Here is a 17,567-nt window from a genome sequence, read left to right as displayed (position 1 = left end):
TGGCATGTATTACCCACAAAGCGCTTCATTACAAAACGCCAATGTACCTAGCTCAGAAAATTGAGATATGCGGTGGAGGCATACCATCCCAGAATGGCAGAAACCTTTTTCTGAAACCTCCCATCTTTCAGAAGAAGAAAACGTATGGCAGAGCATTCTCCGGAGATGCCCCCAGAACCTGGAACTCACTCCCTCCAAACATTAGAAAAATTCCAAACACGTCATCCTTCCTTTTTAGGTCGAGCTGGTACAGCTGGAGACCTAATGTTGCCCGTCAGGAGGGAAGGAGGACAAGAGGGTGTTACTAGCATTTTCCCTGGATTTGGGTGCGTGAACGCGCACGTTCCGTCCCGCGCCGTGCACTTCCCTCCCATACTCCCAGCAAGCATGCACACAGACACACACACACGCGCGCACACTTACTTACTTACACACACACACACACGCGCAGGCACCCAGACGCAGGCAGACACATACAGGCAACCCCAGGCAACCCCCTCTCCCCTCCCCCCTCCCCTCTCTTACCTAACCGGGCTTGGCACGCAGATTTAACATCGTGGACGTGCATGCCCAGCCTCCCGGCGCCGTGCACATCTCCTGTCTGTCCCACATTCACACAGCGCCTCTCTCATTCACGCACGCAGCCCCCCTGAACACACACACAGACACGCACATACACACACCCGCCCCCCCCAACTAAGCCCCACTCACCCATCGACGTCCTCAGTCGCCCCTCCTGACTTCTGCAGCCACCACCCGACAGCCGTGACCCTCCCGAACTTCCGGTTTCGGGACGTGCACGCTCACGGCTTGTTTATTTCTTCTTTTCCTTCCACGCTGCTATAATGGAGTAGTCCGTCGTTTGTCTCTACCGGTGTTAGTGTCTCTCGCACTGATGGCTGATGTTGCAGAAAATGCGCCTGGCGGTGGGTGACTTGTTCTCCTGTCAGTTGCTTCAGGTCTGGGATCTTTCCTGAAAATTTATTTTTTGAGACTGTATTTTTTTTTATGTAAACCTTTGTTCTTTGTTTTCTACCACAATACCGCCTTCACTGTGCGGTCTCTTTTCGACCTCCTGTTCCACGCTGTGTCCATGGCCGAATAGGATTCCATTAAGGAACACAGATGCCACAACGCGGTGCTTCTATATTCAGTTCATAGGTGTCTTACTAATGTCAAAGCGAATATTAGTGCCAAGCCTACTTTTTGCCAAGATCAACCAATCGATCTTGCGCTTGTGTGCAGCAGTGGGCTTCTCGTCTTTTTAAAAAATAAAACTTCTAGTATATAAAGTCTTTTGGCGCATCTCTCATACCCATTAGAGTGCATACTTAATTTTCAGCTTTGTATGATGGGGGCCAAACCAAAGAGTGAACTTTTTTCAGCTGTACTTGGTTCTGAATGAACCTTTTTACCTCTGTTAAAAATATTGTACAGATGTGTAAGTGTTTTCATGTCCTCTCAAAGGTCATTGCTTCGGATTGATGCAGTAGGCTGCGTCACTGCCCATAAAGGTTATACTATTTATTCTCGAGTGGCGGTCTGCTTTGTGACCTTAGAACTGCATGCGTCAGGAAGGGGGCAATGTCCTTTGGTGTTTTCCCTTTGCTGTGTGTTCCAGTTGCCATATGTATACTCAGCATTGTATGGGCAGCTCAAAGTAAGCAAGAATAAAGGCTGCATGATTTGGTCTTGTTTAAAACTGCATTTATTTCGATGAGAAATAATGCCATCTCTGCTTTTTCTTCACATAAAACTGGACAGATGTGCAGTTTGAGCTCTTGAGGATGTTCTGCACATGCAGCGACGTTTGGTGGTAGACTGACCTTTGAACTGTTGCATACCCGGGTGTGGTGGCTTAGTGGACTAATGCGTCCACTGTAGGGGCCTGTGTTCGACCTCATGGTTACAGGTTCAAATCCCAGAGGGTCCACTCAGCCATTCATCCTTCTGAGGTGAATGAAATGAGTACCATTGAGTTGGGTAACAATAAACATCTGTTGTTCAGCACCAAGATTCCCTTGGGTGAACATGCGCTTTACAAATTCACATGTTATGTTACCCTGAGACAAATAGCTTGATGTATTAAAGTAAAGCATGCTTTGCTGGAGGCTATCCCTCGTATTTTTAAAATGCTTGTTTTTCAGCCATGCTGTTGCTTGGGCATCGTCCTAAAGCAGGATACCACACTTTTAGTATGAAGGGAATGTCGCAGATCTTTTTATGGAAGAACTTTATTTGACGCCCTCAGTAAGTTCTTACAGTGCGACCATAATAATAATAATAATAATAATAAAGGGGTTTATAAAGCGCCTGGTGACGTCATCCCGGCGTATCCCCGCGCTGTGGAGAGAGTCCGACAAGAGGAAGAGGGCTGGAGACCTAAAGAGTATATAGGTAAGTTTTTAATAATTTCCTAAATTTAATTTCAGTATCTACTAGTCTGATGTTTATAGGAAGAGAGTTCCATTTGTTGGCCGCTAAACATTCACCACTGTATGAACGCGGACAAGCCCAAGACTGACGTGATGGGACCAGTGGACACAAAATGGTCTCGGACAGCTGCCACTTCTCTTCACCATTGCGCTCCCAACATACCTTGTAAAAATTGCACTTACCGCACCAGCAACCCCATAACTCATGGTTGGGTGCCATTGCCCTTCGCTAGCAGTGAGCCTCAAAGATCCTCCTGTTTATTGTTTCCTCTTAATAAAACCTGACGGATCGCCTACCCAGGAAAGCATGGCACAGCTGCATACAGAGACTGCCATATGGAGCAATTGCTACATAATTTCCATGTGGCTGGTAACTACTCGTGCTGCCACAGCTGCGGTGCCCACTGTTAAAGGTTAAAGGCTCTGCCAGCTGCAGTGCTGCATGCCCTCTACTAACTGCAGCAAACCACATCAAACTTTCCTTTGTGCTTATTCCACCCAGGAACAACCAGTATTTTCTTTTCCTATTTATATTTGTTCCTATTTACAAGACACTAACGGACATTTAGGGTGCACCACTAAGTGTGGCTGCTTGGCATATGGACGCCACCCTGTCTTGGGTGAAACTACCTCAGTCTATACTAGAGGTTGGTTCTTGGTGTTTTGCTTTGCGTTATGGAGCTAGTAGTCTAGTTTACGCAATTATAACATCAGGCCTACAAGTCCCAGAATGCAAAGCAAAATCAAGGTGAGGATGAACTAGGCACGTGTTGACCTGATAACCTTGAGCGCAGTGGTTTTTGCATCCCTTGCATGGAACACCCTGGTGAAATGTGTTACTTTGGAGTAGGATTGTAAACGTCTGTCTGTCCAGAGGTAAGTTACTTACAGTGCAACCCGAGTCAGTCAAGGCTCTCGTTTTTGTGTGACTAGCTCACTCAGGATTTTCTTTTAATTCGTTATTTGCAGGCCTCTGTTCACGAGTCCCAGAATGTAACGGAAAATATGGACTGGGTGACCAAGGTACTCGTGCGGGAACCAGGTCATCTGCACTTAACAAATGACCAACATAAAAAACCCATAAAGAACACATTTCGGCTTTTGTGTGTTTCGAATGCGAGTAAGTAACCCGCCTCATTGCATTCTAGGACTTGTTGTCCGGGATTTGTAAAAGAAAATGCAGGCTATGCGACCAAAAAGCCAAGGTCACCATGCACTAGTCTATTTTTTTACCTTCCTCAAATTGACTTGGCTATGTCCCTTTATAGACATGGCAAGAGGTAGTTTACATTGCTGTTTCACTGGTTTAATTGGTCTGAGTCAAACACGATTAAAGATCACCACTTGGCCACTCTGCAAAACGGGTTTAGAGTGATTTTATTCACTGGCTTATTTTTGCTTCATCTCGAGTACACAGAGGACAGCCACCAGCAACAGCATGCTGCTAAACGCTTCAGACAGACATAACCTTGTTTACCTTGAAGGACTTTCAGAAGACCTCGTTTTATGCAAATAAACGTTTTATTTTCCCCTTCACCCTGCAACTCACACATATAAGCATCCATACATGGCCTTAACAAATTCTTCTTAATATTATTAAATTTTAAAAAATCTGCGGGAGGAAAAAGCTATAGCTAATTCTCAAGGAAGAAGGAGCTCTTGTTATTTGTAATATCAATACATCTAAGTCTCGTAAATACAACACATATTGCATTACAAATGCTATAGGTGTCACATTTGCGAAAGTTAAAACTATTGGCATTGTAAATGACAAAGCTATTAATTTCGCTATTTTCAAAACCAACACATAAATAAAAACTTTGTCATTTACAATACCAATAGCTCAAACTTTCCTAATGCGAGACCTATTGCATTGCAAATGCTTGTTTTTTTTCTTTTGTCCTCATATATGCCACCAGTAAATGCTCTAGATGTGAACCCCTAAAGCCTTTCACACTGTCAAACTTGATACCGCCCTGGACTCAATGTGCGGCAATCAGGGGTCACCCAGAGGTAGGCTGTTTCCTTGTCCAACTCCCCTGTCCTCTGATGGAATACCTCGGACATAGGGAGGACAGGACCGACACAAACCTCTGGCATAATCATAGGACCGTTACCTCTTTGACCAGGCCACCAGTCCCGACCAGACATTCTCTAAGCTCTCTGCTCGGCACGCTATGTCCATCTTACTGACTTCCATAATATTTCGTAAACAGTCAGTGAACCTGGGAGGGACCACTGATTTCCATTCTTTACAAATCTCTCTCCTTGCTATAACCATCACATAGAATATAAATTGTGAGGAATAGTTGTTAATATTGTAACCAGGTGGTAAACCATAGAAAACTAACCTCGGAGAGCATATAATAGTGGTTGTTAAAACCTTCCCCAGGAAATCCGCAATCGCCTTCCAGTATTCAAGAATCTCTGGACATTCTAGAAATATATGTATATCGTCAGCTGCCGGGAATTTACAGCAGGGGCAACAATAATTCTCCAGTGTAACCCTGGACAGTTTAGCGGGGGTCCAATACACCCGATAGACCGTGAACAAATTATTTCTCCTCAAATTAGCTGGTTTTATTAAACTCTGGGACATGGGGAAAGAATCTGTCCAGATCTTCCTGGTTTCTTCGGGGCTAACTGATATCACATTACACCAAAGACTCGCCAGCTCACAGTTTATCATTCCTGTTACCCCTGTTAGTACCCTATACCAAAACGAGACCTCTTGTTTCCACCCTCCTCCCCTGCAGACAGAATCAAGGATCCCAGCATCCCTTTCCCGCTGCAACGCCTGCCTTGACCACCAGGCGGAGAGTTGGTAAAACTTGAATCTCGTTAAAGACCCATTTGTCAGTGACACTAAAGAGTCCCAGTCCATAAGACCAGAGTTGACCCAGAGATCCCCCATCTCCTCATACCTGCTGCTTTTAAAGGCTGGGACAGCTGGTCCTGAAGGCACTCCGGAGTGCCCGGGGAGTCCCAAACTGGGGCATTAGTGTGGTAATATGGAATCCCCAGAACTCTCCGGACATATACCCAGTTCCTAAGTGCCGTCTGCAGGATCTAAAGATGGACTTTTTTATAAAATTTCTGGTCACTAAATTTGAATAAAAAAAACTCCTGGCCCTGTGGTAGATCATACAGCAAAGCCTGGAATAAGCGGCCCTGCGAAGTTGAGTCCAATTTTTTAGCCAATAACCTAAAGTTTTTAAGATGAAAGGCATGGCAATATATGAGTAAGTCTTGTAGGGCCAACCCTCCGATTTTTAACCCCCTCCTTAACTTTTTCCAGGCTATCCTGGGAGATTTACAAGCCCAGATAAAGGAACCAATCTTGCCTTGAAGGCTCATTATCTCTTTCTGTGGGATAGATAAAGGGATGGAGTTATAAAGAAACATTAGTTTAGGGAGTACAGACATTTTAATGAGAATTACTCGTCCGTATATATTTAATGGCAGACTCCCCATCTTGTTAATGTTTTGATAATTTCTTTCACTACTATCTGCCAACTAATTTGCGGTACATTCTTTAGTTCTTGAGTCAAATAAATTCCCAAGTACCTCATTTTATGTTTTGCACCCTGAATGGGCGTACTATTATACCACCCCATTATTTCTGTCTTCTCCCTATTTATTTGATATCCCGAAAGCCTTCCAAATTCCTCGGCTAGATAAAATAACCTAGGTATGGCATCCACGTGATTGGAGGTGTATAGGAGAAGGTCATCTGCATACAATGCGGCCTTAAGCTCTAGGTCTGCTATTCTAAAAGGTTGAATTACATGATCCGCCCTGATACAACAAACAAAAGGTTCAATATAAATATCGAACAGAAGGGGGGATAAGGGGCAGCCCTGCCTCGTGCCGCGGGATATTTTAAACCAATCGGACAGACCACCATTAACCAGGACTTTTGCTCGTGGATTCTGATACAAATGCTCTCTATAAAGATTGGGGGGAACCCAAACCCAGGAATAGTGGCCCACAAGTATTTCCAGTTTACCTGGTCAAAAGCTTTGGCCACATCTATCGCAATTAAAGCTAGCGGCAGCCCTCTATCCTCTGCATAGTCTATGGCTCCAATCACCTGAAAAGTTAGCTCATTCAGCTGCCTCCCAGGGATAAACCCTCTTTGGTCCGGGTGAATTATAGATTTTATAATTTTGGCAAGTCTAGTTGCCAAAATCCCAGAGTAAATCTTCAGATCTGAATTTAGGAGAGAGATAGGCCTGTAGGATTCGATTTTTTTGGGTCTTTTTTAGGCTTCGTGATGAGAGTGATCGTGGCTTCAGCCCATGTGGGGGGGATGCTGTGGCCGTGAATCAGTAGATGATTAAAAAGTGTGGTGAGCACGGGTACCAATGAATCTGAATAATCAATATATACCTCACTTGGTAGCCCATTCGGGCCAGCAGCTTTACCCATGCTACATTTTCTTGAGTTGATCTGTTACTTCCCCTTCAATGATCTCACTCTCAAAATATCTCCTATCTGTTTCTGAAATTTGGGGCAGATTTCTCTGACTCAGCCACGTCTGGGCCTCCTCCATCCCGAAACTCTTATCTTCCGTATATAAGCCTTGCATAAAACCCCTAGCTTCCTCCCTAATCCCCCCATCCTCCATGATTGATATGCCTGTCTCGCTTTGCGTTAGGACTTTGATATTATTCCTGGATATTTCTTCTCTAGATTTCCAGGTGAGAAGGGCCCCACACTTTTCTCCATACTCGAAATTTTTCAATTTACTGGTCTCCTACTTTTCCCTAATGATCTTTTCATCACTGACTTTAAGAGAGAGTTGTAGACCAAAGAGCTCCTTCATAAACGTTCTGTGGGACAGCACTATGGCGAGCGAGCGCAGCTTGCGAGCTTAAAAAAATTATAGGAGGGTCCAAGAGGGTTCTCCCGCTGAGAAAATTCTGAAAAAAAGAGTGGGTAAATGGTGCATTTTCAAGCAAATGTGAGAAGCAAGAAGGTTAATAAAGCAATTGTGAAAGTGCAGTTATTACATTAATAAAGGGATGTCATATACCAACAACATGGTATCTGCTTATTCAGTATAGCCACAGAGCTTTATAACAGACTACAAGATACAATGCTGAGAACCTCACAGATTTTTTTAAATTTAAACTGGAAACAACTAAACAGGTCACAAACAAGCAGCATTCAAGAAGCAATGTTATGATTAACTTATTGTTCACTTTCTGTAGACAAAATCTAGAGAAATAGTCACTCTGAACTTCAAACAGTGTTAATGTTTATATAGTCGGAACACAATCCGAAAGTATTAGCGCGGCTTGCTTTACATGAGCGCGCCAGTCAGCACACACAGAGGACACAATCGGTATGAGTCAGTGTCCTCCCTCCAGTCCACATACACACAAAGTCAAGCACTGACTGGCGCGCTCATGTAAAGCCAGCCACGCTAAAACTTTCGGGGTGTGTTAACAAAAAAGTATGTCATTCGTTTCATCATGGACATTGCCAACTCACTGTCTTAACAGTGAGTTTGCAACGTCCATGATGGAACAAACTACACAGGGACTCACTGGAAAGAACTACATACTTTGTTGTTAGGCACAGGAGATTAATGATTTTTCCCCAATCCCCAGTATCACAAGATGTTGAGCCACCGAAGCCACGCACACCTGCTTGTACCACACATCACCAATATTGAAAAAAAGCAAAGGAACGTTATATTTAAAACAATCTGTTCAAGAATCATTTAATGCCATCAGGGCAAGACTCTACAGAAAAGAGCTGGTCTTATCAGGGGGCCCCCTAAAAGTCTAGCCCACTTTGCCCATGTCTCAAAACGTCTCTGGATGGCATCTGACAGTCTTTTTCGGTGTGCCCTCCCCCATTTCTTCCTTTTCCATGAACTCAATCACTACCACTCACCAACAATGCACTTCATCTCTCTATAGCACCTTTCTGACAAGCATTTCATTTTTTTATAGCGCTACTCATAGTTTACTCACATTCAGTTCTGTGATGTGCATGGTACATGTTCTTTGTAGCAGGCACATTAACCCTCTGCACTTTGTGAGTGGTAGGAGTACCCATATGAGTGCACGGTGAGTGAGGCGACAGTGTGAGAATAGGGTAAGAGGAGTGACTGCAGGGTGAGTGAGGTGACCATATGAATTTGGGTGCGGATGTAGGTGCAGAGTGGGACGGAAGAATGCATGGTTAGTGATGGGCTTGTTTAAGTGAGATTGCAGATTGAGCAGTGAGGAGGACAGGTGAGTGAAGTGTGACATAAGTGTAGGGTGAGTAGTGTGCTTGTGTGACCGTAGGGTGAGGTACAGGGTGAACAGCACAAGTGCATTGTGAGTGCAGAGTGATCACTGCGAGTGCAGGGTGAGCAGGTGAATGGTGGCTGTACATGGTGATTAGTGTAAGTGCATTGTGATTGCTGTGAGTGCAGGGTGAGCGCAAAAGTGAAAGGCGAGAATGAGGAGTGAGTTGTCTGAAAGCAGGGTACCTTCTGAAACACTTGAAGTAACTCAGCATGTCATTGACGGCATAGGCTTTTCAGATATAGGTAAAACTATTGCTATTATGGTGCTAATCAGGGATCGAGGGTGGAGGGAATAAATAATGTGCTGATCCTGCAACAAACTTTTCAGTATTATGATTAGGGTTGCCAGCTCATTATTTTGACGTCCCAGAAGGGCCAAAAATAAGCATCACCTAAAGCCGTATTTTCAGCACTTATCTGTGCATACTTCAAACAACAAATATACCTAGAAAGCACTTTTAATTGTGTGCTACGGCTGTCTAAATGATCCATGACTGATAATTAAAGTCAAGAAAGACAGAAAAGTCACACTACAAATCAATACATACTTTCTTTATAACTCTATTTGGTGTAAATACTTTAAACAACACATTGCTGGCATTTTTCTTTTGGCATCCTTAATTTATATTCCTTTTCATGAAATGCATTCTCACACCAAAGCCTTAAATGTAAATTTCAAATATAAGGAATAGGCAGAGTGGCGGCCCAGGGGGTACTGGCACCAGAAAAGAACTAAGCCTCGGTAACCAGTTTACAAAGGTATGTAAATATACAAATGGTCTCTGGCCTCAAGGCAGTTGCCTTCAACCCCATTGCTACTGGGCCTGGAAGCTGAGGTCACCTGTACGCACCGCACGCATTTTTTTAATTTAAATTTCAGTATTAAGAACATTTAGCTAAATTGCTGAATAATGGCTCTGTTTCTAAAGATAGACTTATCCCAAATATCTGATAGATGAATTAATAAATAACAGCCATTCCAAGTTGCACTCAACAGGGGGTAAACTAAAACAAATGCATTACTATCAGCACCTTCCCACAATAAACGAAATTGTCATGCAGTTCAAAGCATCAACAGTTGATCATTGACACATTTTTTGCCATTGTTACAGTGAACATGGAGACCGGTTCAGTCTGTGTTCATCCAGTGTTCATCTTCCACTGCAGCACTGTGAATATACCCAGAGTAGTGCAAGGAATATTCAGGTTTATTATCAGGCTTACCGGTTTGCCGCCGAACTACTGACAACACATGTCCAGGTGAGGTACACACAGGTGTGGTGGATACTTGGGGGGGTGTAGTGAGCCACCCAGCTTGCACACAAGGGACTTTCACCCCCTACAGATGGGTGCGAATAAGGGGTCAAATAAACCGGAGAGAACCGCTTGTGGTTCTTTACTCAGACGGGGGCAAAGATCCTTTTATTCCATGCTGTTCATGTTAGGGCGGGGCACATTACAATGCAGACTAGGATGGGTCGTGGCGACTAGTGCCCATAATCACTGGAGTACCAGCCTCTCTCCCAACTCACCCGCGCAGCAAACCATGGTGCAAGACACAAATCTCTCCCTTCTCCGTGGCCACACCAGTGCGATGCGCTGCCATGCGCACTTTTAATTGTGCTGCGTGCGATGCACATGACAATCGTCACCAGGCCAGCCCCACTCTAAGGGTAAAGACCGTACAGCCGCGGACGTGGTGGAGACATCTGTGCACCGATATGAAGAGGCCACGGTGAGGTGCTGTAAGCTGGTTGTTTTGTTGTTCCTTTAAGTATTTCTTTAGAATTGTTTTTTTCTACAGTTCTGTTTGTCTGCAGGATTCCTTTCCTAGCTTCTGTGTGGACAGTTGCTGGGGAAGAAGTCCTGTTATGTTATGTTATGTTATTATTATTTATACCGCGCACAGCTGCCCCAGCAAAGGGGCGTCCTGGCGCTTTGAAAAGGTAAACACAACACAGCACTACAAAAAGGCAGAAAGGAAAGGAGACACCTCGGATGGACTAAACAAACAAAAAGGTCTTGATGGCCCTTCTGAACTGAAGGAGCTCGTCAATGGCCCGGATTTGAAGAGGAAGAGAATTCCACCAACTCGCCGCCAGAACTCGAAAGGAGCAGCCACCAACTCTGCTCAGTTTAAAACGCGGGACCACTGCTAGGTTCTGGTCTAGAGATCTAAGAGTGCGGGAGGGAACATAAGGAATCAGCAGATTCTCCAGAATTTGTGGGGAAGTACCCTTGAGGATTTTAAATGCAAGGCAAAGCACCTTGAATTTAATCCTCTCCTGCATAGGGAGCCAGTGGAGAGAGCGCAGGGATTTGGACACCGAGCATCACCTAGGCAGGCCTGTCACCAGTCGGGCCGCAGCGTTTTGGACCCGCTGCAGTCGAAGAAGTTCTGACTGGTTAACCCCTGCCAGAAGTGAGCTGGCATAGTCCAGCCTGGACAGCACTGAAGCTTGAACCACCAGGTGTCTTGTGGGTGCATCAAAGAATTTGAGGATGGGTCGAAGTCCTCTAATAATGACATAACAAGAAGCCGCCACCTTCTTGGTATGACAGATGAAACTGAGAGACGGGTCAAGCCACACCCCCAAATTTTTTATCTCTGACGCTGGGAGGGGAGTCACACCGAGATCCGAAGGCCACCATTTGTCGCCCCACAAAGCCACCTGTTTACCAACCACCATAATCTCCGTCTTCTTGGTGTTTAACTGGGGACACTTGGAGTTCATCCAGTTAGCCACTTCCCGCAGACCATCACAGAACCTGGGAGCCTCCAGACCTGAGTCCCCACTTAGTGTGACCGCCAGCTACGTGTCATCTGCGTAAGAGACCATTATCAGGCCCCACCACTTGACGACCGCAGCCAACGGTCTCACATAAAGATTGAAAAGAGTGGGACTCAGTGATGACCCCTGGTCTAACGGGTAAGATGACGACTTGCCGGGCGGGATCGCCACCTGGAATGACCTATCCGTGAGAAAGGATCAAAACCAGCTTAAGGCGAGGCCAGAGACGCCCACTTCCTCAAGTCGCCGAAGCAAAATCCCGTGCGAAACCGTATCGAAGGCGGCACTGAGATCTAATAACAATAGTGCCGCCGTCCGACCAGCATCCAGCACGGAACGCAGGTGTTCGACCATCGAGAGAAGGGCCGTCTCCGTGCTGTGACCCGTGCTGTGTAGGTTGTGTCCTACCTTGCTCCTGTGCTTTCTGCAAATAAATACACTTTAATCCTATTTCTGTGTGGAGTCAACTTATCAATCTTGGCGACGATCTTCAGAAAGCACCAGGAAACCCAAGAACCCTGATTGAAAAGGAAGAAGAATTCATCGTTTTTCCTGATTTAAAAAAAAAGGAGAATTCTTGGTAATTTAAATGATTTTAAATGAAAGATTTTCATCTCATCGGATATAAGAAGAGTTTAAAAGAAATCTTCGTTGGATTCGTTTTTGAAACCTGCAAGATATATCTCCTCATCGTGAGTAGATGGCTATTTCTGACTTTAATTAACAATTCTCCTTTATTTCTTAAATGCGCATTAATTTTAGAGTGACTCTTTCTTTCTGTAATTTTGCGCAAATACTCTTGAAGATTATATCTATTGAATACCAAATAACTATACGTGCATCTATTAAATTGCTTGTTGAAACCGTTACCTTCAGCGCGAACTCTGTTTCACACGCGCTTCTTCTGCTTCTGTCTCCGCGCGCACTCCGATCTTCTCTACTGTGGATTCTGAGATCAACGTGTCATACACGCAATGCATGCAGCGTGCCTGCGCTAGCGTGATGACGAAAGACGCATGGTGGCCATTTCAAAATCACCATAGCAACGTTTACATTAACGCGAACAAGCTAAGGAAACAGATTCATCGTTTATCTCCGATTCCGATTATTTAAGGAAAGTTGTTTACTTATTTACAAAAAACCGCTTTGTTTGTACTAAAATTCTTTTACACGTATTACCTTCAACTTAACAGCGTTTTGGATGAATACTCTATGATGTGTGGATCATCGTGTTAGTCATCAAGTAAGCTTCATTTCTTCATTATTCAAGAACCTTACTACAGTAACTGAGGATCTGTTCATTTGATATTTTCATTTATTTTTCATTTTGGAATTTATAAATTAAAATGGCTTCACAGAACTTTACTATACAATCACCACAAGCTTTTTGGCCACCTGGTATAGAACCATGTATGAAGTGGCTTCAATGGAAAGCCTATTTTCTAAACTTTATTGACACCATCGATGAAGATGGTAAAATGAAACCAGAAAGAAAGAAGAAACTTTTCTTACATTCTTTAGGTGCTGGTGGACTAAAAATGTATGAAGAAATGTCAAAATGCCGTTGTAGTGGTGATTCTAATGTATTTCTTGATATTCTGAAGGACTTTGATAATCACTTTTCTCCTAAAGTGTGTATAGGTATTACACGTTATAAGTTTTTTCGCAGGAAACAACAACCTGGGGAAACTATTGATGTATATGTTGCTGAATTCAAAAAATTGCGGAGGATTGTAAGTTTGACCATCTTCAAGAAGAGTTCATAAGAGACCAAGTTGTAATGCATGCTTTGGATCCATCTATTCAAGACAGACTTTGGATCAATGGTGACTCAGAGCTTAAAGATGTTTTAGCCATTGTCAGAAAGGCTGAACTTTCTGGTCGTAGCGCAAAAGCAATTAAAAATGAGGAGAAAACCATTCTTGAGCAAAAATCTACCACTGAACAAATTGTCTCCAAAGTCCAAAGCAAATCTAATTATAAACAAAAATACCAATTGAAAAGTAAACCTATTGATATTAAAAAGAAAGATAATTTAAAGTGTTTCCGGTGTGGTAGCAATTCACATTTGGCTAATTATAATTTATGTCCAGCTAATAAGGAAAAATGCTCGAATTGTGGGTTAATTGGGCATTATTCCAGAGCGTGCAATAGAGTTAAGAGTAAAAAAGTGAAAGTCATTTATGATTCATCTTCAAGTGATGAAGAGGACATGATTAAAAAAGTCATGCACTGTTCTGTTGAGGATGAATGTGTTAAGAAAGTTATGCATTGTTCAGTAGAAGATGATTGCATCCAAAGACCTCTTGTGAAGGTTTATATATTTAATATTAATGATTCTTTTCAGAAAAATATTCTCAAAAAACCTATTTGCAACATGCTAATTGGTGGGGTTCCTATTAATATTTATGCGGATTCGGGTTCCCCATATACTATTATCAATGAGAAGGTCTGGAATTCTGATTTTGCATGTTACCTTGGTGATAATCTTTACAGCCCAGACATTTCCCCAGAAGGTTATTCTGGGGGAAAGCTAGACATGATCGGTTTCAAACCTTTGAAGTTCAGGTTCAAGGGTAGGGAATCTTTTCAGAAATTATATGTGGCAAAACACGGACCTTCTGTTCTCGGATGGAAAGATAAATGGGATTTAGATATTATATTGAATCCTAACAGCCTAGATCCTGTTTTAGTTGTCAATGATGGTGTGGAGATTGGTAACTCTATGCTTAAAAAATTGCCAAAAGTCTTTAGTGGTAAAATTGGTAATTTTCAAGGGTTTTCTCATCACATTGTTCTAAAAGATGATGCCATTCCTAAAACTGTTAAAGCCAGGAATATTCCAAATTTAGTACGAAGTGATGAGGAAAAAGAATTAGAAAAGCTAGTTAAAGAAGACATCATCGAACCTATTGAGTCCTCCAATTGGATTTCACCAGTTGTTATCGCTAGACGTGCTAATGGCAAGATCCGCCTATGTGTAAATCTTCGTCATTTGAATTAGAATATAGTAATAGATACATTTCCTTTACCTAAAATTTCTGAAATGCTATCCTTAGTCAATGGTGCGAAAAAAAATTCTACTATAGATCTTTCTGCTGCGTACCATCAGATTTCTCTTGACAATGATAGTAAGCACTTTACAGCGTTCATTACTCCCATGGGGTGTTTACAGTATAAGAGGATGCCATTTGGATTGGCGTCCGCAGCTGCCATTTTCCAACGTATAATGCATCAACTTTTTGGAAAACATCCCAAAGTTTTTTTCAAGATGACATTCTTGTTTATGGGGAGGATAAAAATGAACATAATTCTATTCTTGAAGAAGTGTTGGGCATTCTTGAGGAAATGGGTTAACTATTGAGTTTTCTAACTGTAATTTTGGAGTAAAATCCGTAACTTATCTTAGACATGTATTATGTTGTGACGGAGTTTCTACCAAACCCAAATTGGTGGATGCCATAAAGGAAGCTCCTCCTCCTACTAATAAAGATGATGTTCGATCATTCCTAGGAATGGTAGAATTTTATTCAAAATTTGTTAGGAATTTTTCTAGCAAGGTTTTCAATATTAGGCAGCTTTTGAAGAGTAAGGTCAGATTTGAGTGGTCAGCCTTGTGCGAGAATGAATTCAATTGTATTAAGATGGATATCATTAATGCTCCAATATTATCTCCTTTTTATTTAGACCTTGTTTCTGTGATCACTGTTGATGCGAGTAACAAGGGGTTAGGCAGTGTTCTCTCACAAATCGATGGTTTAGGAAAAGAACGTATTGTTGCGTTCGCTTCAAGGGCACTTTCTGTTCCAGAGAGCAAGTTCTCTGTTATAGAGAAAGAAACCCTAGCTGTAGTCTGGTCTCTGGAACACTTTCGAAGTTTTGTGTGAGGAAAGAAATGTGTAGTTAGGTCTGATCACAAACCACTCACCAAACTTCTTTCCACTGAAGGTCTTTACAATGCTACGGCTAGAATAGATAGGATGTCTATGCGTCTACAAGATTTTGTTATTAAGATTGAATATTTTCCAGGCAAAAGTAACGTCATTGCCGATTTTCTTTCTCGCATGCCTTCTGATTTGCAAGAGTGTGAAGTAAATGAGTGGGATTCTTTTCACATTGCTCTTATTCACGGTGGGAATCCTTTCTGCATTGACAAAAAAGTATGGAGTGAAGAGTATTTGAAAGACAAGATTTTATCCTCAGTTATTTCATTTATTCGTGAGGGTTGGACAGAGAAGAAAAGATTGATGTCGGATCTCAAACCATTTTGGGAAGTCAGGAATGAACTTACTGTGTGTGATGATACCATTTTTCGGGGTGATAAAGCTGTTCCTCCTTCATCTTTAAGGAATAATAAAATAGGTTTGTGTCACAAAGATCATTGTGGCATTGTCAAGACTAAACAAAACGTCAAACAATGGTATTGGTGGCCAGGAATTGACGTTATTGCTGAAAGAATTGTACGTGAATGTATTACGTGTTCTAATTCAAATAAAGTGCTTAATACTCTTAGACCTGACATGTGTGAACCCATAATTCCTGAGGGTCCTTGGCACACAGTTGCAATGGATATTATGGGGCCTATTGGCGATAATCATAACTTTGTGATTTCAATAATTGATATTTTTTCAAGGTGGCCTTGCATTACTATTGTAGACAAAGTTGATTCTGCTTCTGTTTTAAATTTTATTGACAAGGTTTTTATTGAAGAAGGTCTTCCCAATCAAATCATTAGTGATAATGTTGTTCAATTCATGTCAAAATTGACTAAATCCTATTTTGACAGAACTGGCATTGTTCACAAAACCACTTCTTTATATAATCCAAGTGGCAATGGATTATGTGAAAGATTTAACAGCGTTCTAAAGAATGCAATTCAAATTGCTAATATTAAAAAAGAAGATTGGGAAACTTCAATTTATAAAGCGGTTTGGTCCTATAGACCCAACATTCATGATGCTTTGAAAATGTCACCTTTTGAAGTTATGAGAGGTCGTGTTGCCAGAACCAAGTGTAATCCTAATTGGTTACATAAGAAATCTTGTTTGGATATATGCATGAATAAAGTTAGAACCAATGTTATTGAAAAACATCTTGAATATAAAAGACATTTTGACAGTAAATTTGGTACTAGCACTGTGGATGTAGAAGCTGGTATGTGGGTTAAGGTAAAAAAAACCTTGGAAAGTCCGTAAGGGTGAATCTCAATTTTCGGAACCATTAAAGATTAAGAAAGTTTTACGGAATGCTGTTCTTCTAAGTGATGGAAAGGTGTGGAATCTAAAGAGAATCGCTATTTACAAAGGGAAGAAATATGTGAAGAATGATTCAAATGATTCTTCCCATTTCTCAAACAATGTGTCTGAATCTCAATTTGTTCAAAATAAGGATCATGGAATGGAATGGAATGGAATGAGGATTTGTAGAGCGCGTTGGCTACCCAGGGGCGTCCCAGCGCTGCGAAAAGGTTGAGTTGAGCTGAAGGGCTGGAGTGAGTGGGGTGAGTGAAGAATTAAACCGAGGTTTTACTGAAAAGCCAAGTTTTAAGAAGCTTGGGTTCTGATCTTATTGGGAGGGGAAGGGAATTCCAAATCTTGGCTAGGTTGTAAGAAAGCGAGCGGCCTCCACATCTAGCCCTCCTACTGCGTGGGACTAAGGCGAGGTGGGAGGTCGCGGATCTTAGTGGGCGGGAAGGCTGGTAGGCTTTCACCAGGGGGGAGTTAATGGATGAGCCTGTTCCCCAGTATGAGCGGTGTGCAATGCACATACTCTTGAATTCGATTCTAGATCTAGCCAGTGGAGGTCCCTCAATCTGGCTCTGACTGAGGTTCGGCGTGTAATATTCAGGAGCATTCTTGCCGCGCAATTTTGAATAACCTGGAGCTTGTTAAGTGTAGACTGTGGGGCCCCAAGATACAGGGCGTTTCCACAGTCCAGGCGAAGAGGATTAGTCCTTGAACCATAATCCTTCTTGAGTGGAACGGGAGGAGAGGAAGAATTTTACGAAGTAGTCTCATCAACCCGAAACAG

Source organism: Lissotriton helveticus, chromosome 3_2 (assembly GCF_964261635.1).
Source record: "Lissotriton helveticus chromosome 3_2, aLisHel1.1, whole genome shotgun sequence".
Lineage (NCBI taxonomy): Eukaryota > Metazoa > Chordata > Amphibia > Caudata > Salamandridae > Lissotriton > Lissotriton helveticus.
This window is presented reverse-complemented; position numbering follows the sequence as displayed.